Genomic DNA, 5,186 nt, shown 5'->3' on the forward strand with positions numbered 1-5,186 from the left:
TCTCCACATCCTAATTAAATGACTTCCCAGCCTTATGTTTCTAAATTATCCCTCACCTCCCCCCCCCTCCCCCAGCTCTGAAAGCAGCACAGATGAGCTGCAGGGCTCAGGGAGGCTGGCTGTAAGTAATCCTCTCATTATCTTGCCCTGCTCCCCTCCTCCTCCTGCAGACACAGCCCGAGGATGAGGTAAGCACCACGCAGCATTCCAGGATGCCAGCAGCAGTGTATCTGCTCCTACCACCATCAGGGGAATGGCAGGTGGCAAGGTGGTCTTGTTGTCCCCTTGTCCCTGCACAATGTGCTGGTGATCAGGCAGACAGGTCCCCAGGTCATTCCAGGAGTGTTTGTGCTGTGTCTCAGCAGCCCTGCAGCCACAGCTCTTCCCTGTCTCAGCACTTTCCAAGGAGCTGTGCAAGCGAGGGCACAAACGCCGTGGGCCCATCCCTGTGGCAGAGGCTCCATCCAACACCAGATGCATCTGCTGCATCTGCTCTGGGGACAAGGGAGGAAACGGCCATTTCCCCACATGTAACACACCACACAAACACAAAACTGCAGCTACTGGCCTGGATCATCTTAGCGGTTTTTTCCAACCTTACAGATTCTATAAAAGGAGAATAAATCTTCCCCACATTCACAGGAGGCATGGAATGAAGCAGTGGACTGAAACTGCCATGAGGAAGATTTAGGCAGGAGACCAGAAACATTTCCTGAGGCAATGACAGCTTGGCTTGAGGTTGTGAAACATCTGTCAGATGCTGGCAGGAAGGAGCTGCAGCGAGTGGCTCCTCTGGAGCCAGGATGACTGATTTCTCATTACCCCGCACCTCTCTTGCTAGGCTGGAAGCATTCTAGGGCAGCCAATCCTTGCTGGAACAAGAGCCAATGCACCTCTGGGCATGGCAGCACACTCAATATCCTAAAGGAGATGAAAGTGCTCAAGAAAAATACTTGGAAAACACAAAAACCCCTTTTCTGTGTGGCAGGAGCAGCTGGAGCCATGCTGGAAGCTCCACTGCCCAGCCCTGCCTCCAAAGTTAGTAACTGCTACAGCAAGAACTTTGGGATCACCTCTGTAACTTACACCAGAGAAGTTCCACATGGAATCAGGCAGTGAGCTTCCCTGGAGTAGTAATGCTCATTTTCCAGAAACAGGCAGCTGGAGCAGTCCCAGAGCACTGCAGCAAAACAAACTGGCAGATCCTTCTGAAAGGTGGCAGAGACAGTCAAGGCTTCAAAAGGCCACTGAGCAAAGTGAGAGCTACTCAAGAATTCTGGAAAAATACCATTAGTGGCAATCAGTGTGGATTTGTGTAACCTCTGTGCTCTGACTCAGAGAGGACCTGGAAAGAGGCAGCAGTGCTGGTGTGCTGTAACACCTTCACGAGGCATCCAACTGCTATCTGGCACTTTTGCAAAGAAAACAAAAAGGAACAATATGGAATTGACACTTGGACAAAAAAAAAAAAAAAAAGGTCTCAGTACTAGAATCATTGAATCCCCTGTGAACAGGGATTCAACAAGTCTTCTGGTGAATTATTCCAAGATTGGTTTCCAACATAGAGAGAGCACAACTGAATTTGAGGAAAGAGGAACAGTGATTCCAGCAGGGGATATTAGCAGATAAATTTGGAGTAACTGGTACTTTAGTCTAACAGAACTACAGTTCTCAGAGTAAGTCCCTACATGTTAATTCCTTACCACTTTTGGCAGCAGCTGCCAAAGCACAGCAAATCCCTCCAACTTCCCACACAATCCTCCCGGCCAGCTCCAGCTCCAGCTGCCTGCTCCCTCTTCCCCCGGCAGCCCTCTGGGAAGGCAAATCCCACCTGGGAACAAGGCAGGCCTGTGCTCGGTGTCCCTCAGCCACCTCATCAAACCTCAGGACAACGGGATGCTTGAGGTCCCCATCCCAGTGCCACTGCCCAGTATAACACTGCTGGCTCACCTGGCGTGTTTAGGTTCCCAAATGGTTTTTTGATAGGTTTGTTGAGCCTAAAACGACACAGTTCTGACTCTAGTGACAAATTAATGTGTCAAAACATGGGCAAGTGGATCTTCTGCAGCTGGTGAATAAGGACCAGACTTGGAGTGTACTGTTTCATAGGATTTTAATTTGCATCTCTTGTTTGGAGAACGCAGGGAGGGCTAGGGGCAAAGGACATAACAGAAGCAATAAATGGTAAAAAAATATTTTTAAATATAAGTACTTACACTGATTTAAACCAAGCCCTATAAAGCTTCTGTGTTCAATACAGAAAGTTTTCATCTGGAGACTAAGGCAGTGTCAGGATGGTTCTGATGTTTTTAGAGACAGCCCAAATTTAAAGACTGCAGCCCATATTTATAAATTATATTTGCAAATGGTTTGGACAGACAGTTCTGAGACAAAAGCACAGGCTTAATTTATTAGATACATAACTATAAAATGATTTGTACATTTATAGGACAGACCCCACTAGGTAAATAATATAATTATTTTCAAATAAAGAAGATAAACTTTATAGAATCACAGAATGTTTTAAGTTGAAAAAAACCTCTAAGGCCATTAACCCAGCACTGCCAACTCACCACTAACCACCAACATGTGGTCTCTTTCAGCCTCAGAGGCTGGAAGAACTAATTCTTATTTTGGTGAGTAAAATTTTTGTAGAATAAAAACAATATATAGACTACAAAACAATATCTGTATTGATTTATGAATCAGAAATTAAACCATTCAAAACATTCATTATAGTAATTTTGACTCTAAAAAGGAAAAATCTAGAAACAGAGAAATGAAAACATCTGTGACATGTCCATAGATACTGGATGATTTTTCCCTCTTAATTCCAAGGTCCATGTGATCCCAGGTCATACATGAGATCTTGGACAGGCACAGGCACAAGGCCAACAGCACATCAGCTTCAGATGAACTTTCACAGTTTAAGAACAGGAGTGAAAACAATTCCCTGCTCCAAGCCTTTGACCAAGGCAGCTGCCTTTGGCTATGGAAATGGTTCCAGCTGATTCTAAGTTTAATCCAAAGTTTTCTGCTATAGCCTTTCCAAAAATCTCCCCTAAGAAAGAATACATGAAACCAAACAGCTTAAGAGTTAAAAGGAAGCTTGGGTTGGTTCATGTACTTCTCTGCAACTCTCTGTATTACCTCTAGGTGATTAAAACATCTTTTTCTACTTCATTTACCACAAGCCCAAAGCAGAAGCTGCCAGACATGAAGCATCTACGTTCTTTGACCTCATGTTGCCAAGACAGCAAAGAGGGACTGAAAGTCCAATCACTGTGACAAAGCCAGGGGCTGGTGCTCACAGGGCAGCTGTGACTGCCCTGCTCCTTCTCCAGCTGGTGGAGCCTGCCAGGGAGCTCCCACAGCCTCTTGGTCCTGGAACCCCTCCCAGAGATGCTGGAAATCCAAATAGGTTTGCTCAGGAAGTGTTCTGTGAGTTTCCAACGGGGCAGGAAAAAAATGAGGGTGTGGGCAAGAACAAATGAAAACATGCCCATGCCTGAAGCCGAGACAGCTGAGGAGAACTGTTGGACTGTAAAATGAACAGGAGGTGAGGAGGACAGGGGTGGTCACGAGCAGCCACTGCAGCCTTCAAAGGTAAAGCCAAGGAAAGCAAGCAGGAACTTGGAACGAAGGAGGTGGATGGCTGGGCTGTTCCTGGTGGCCAGAAGTGGTGAGGATTAAGGTTATTTTCTCTCCTGTGAGCCAAAGAAGGCCACTGAAGACACGAAGGATGTTCAAGGAGGAGGCTGTAGTGGGTGAGATGTGTGAGGACTGAGGATTGTAAAGCAGTGGATGGAGTGCATGCTGAATTTTGCATGAAAGACACCACCCAGGGAAAACATGGATCTGGCACACAGCATTTCAGAAATATTTACAGTTAAACGGAAGCATGGCCATGACCTTGTGATTATACAAAAGATACTACAAAATCAATTTTCTCCATCCACAGATATTAGAGACAGGAAAATTAACTGTAAGGGACCTCAGAGAACTATTCCAGACAAAATAAACTTAACAGAAAAGTTTATCTTCAAAAATGAGTAGGAAAGACTGTACTCTTTTATGGTCCAAACTACACATTTCTAAGATGCTGTGCCTGCTGAAAGCAACTTCAGGTGGGACTACCTGACATGAATGTACAGAAGGTTTATAATTTCTTCCTAAAAATATTAATTTAAAAATGTGGAGTACTCCAGGGGAGATGACATAAAGAAAAATTCTTTCTGAGATGTACTGATCCATTTACACATCCCATCCTCCCACCTGCATCCAGGGAAGGAGACGATTCTGGTTCCTGAGCACTTCAAAGCAGTCTGATGGCAAATCCCCTCTGCTGGCCAACATCCATCTCATGTGGTGAGCCCTGGGCTCTGGTAGGTCCCCGAACCTCCAGCAGGGCAGACTGGAATGGGTCCTTGATGTGTCCTTGATGTAAAGCTTGGGCTGCTCCACCATCCAGAGGAATGACGTAATTTTCATTAGCTGGAAAGAAAAATTGTCCGTCCCTTGGTCAGGAACTGGTCTGTACTGGTTTAGCACAGGCTGGAAGAGCTGGGGGTGCTCACCTGGAGAGGAGAAGGCTCCAGGGAGACCTCAGAGCCCCTTGCAGGGCCTAAAGGGGCTCCAGGAGAGCTGGAGAGGGACTGGGGACAAGGGATGGAGGGACAGGACACAGGGAATGGCTCCCACTGCCAGAGGGCAGGGATGGATGGGATATTGGGAATTAGGAATTGTTCCCTGGCAGGGTGGGCAGACCCTGGCACAGGGTGCCCAGAGCAGCTGGGGCTGCCCCTGGATCCCTGGCAGTGCCCAAGGCCAGGCTGGACATTGGGGCTGGGAGCAGCCTGGGACAGTGGGAGGTGTCCGGGCCATGGCAGGGGTGGAATGGAAGGGCTTTAGGGCCTCTTCCAACCCAAACCATTCTGGGATGCTCGTTGCGGGGAGAGTCCGCGGCTGGAGGGGGCGGAGGCTCGCCCGGCTCTCTGGCAGGCCCCGCGGCCGCTGTGCCCCGGCCCCGCCCCAGTGTGGGGGCTGCAGGCCCGGACCGAGGGCTCCCCCTGCCCCCGCCGCCATGGCAACGAGGAGGGGCGGGGCTGCGGGAGGGGCGGGGCGGGGCTGCGGGAGGGGCGGGGCGGGGCTGCGGGAGGGGCGGGGCGGGGCTGCGGGAGGGGCGG

At 48.8% G+C, this 5,186-nt stretch overlaps 1 long non-coding RNA gene across 1 annotated transcript; it reads right to left on the reverse strand.

The window, feature by feature from the left end:
* Nucleotides 1-2,096: 2,096 nt before the first annotated feature.
* Nucleotides 2,097-5,183, reverse strand: LOC139598895 (uncharacterized). Its single transcript, XR_011682059.1, has 2 exons — nt 4,578-5,183; nt 2,097-4,494 (listed from the first exon to the last, which is right to left on the reverse strand). It is a non-coding gene; the product is annotated as an uncharacterized lncRNA (long non-coding RNA).
* Between the last annotated feature and the right edge of the window lie 3 nt (nt 5,184-5,186).

This window comes from Agelaius tricolor, unplaced genomic scaffold, assembly GCF_023055355.1.
Source record: "Agelaius tricolor isolate 1412-34295 unplaced genomic scaffold, bAgeTri1.0.p SCAF_20, whole genome shotgun sequence".
NCBI lineage: Eukaryota > Metazoa > Chordata > Aves > Passeriformes > Icteridae > Agelaius > Agelaius tricolor.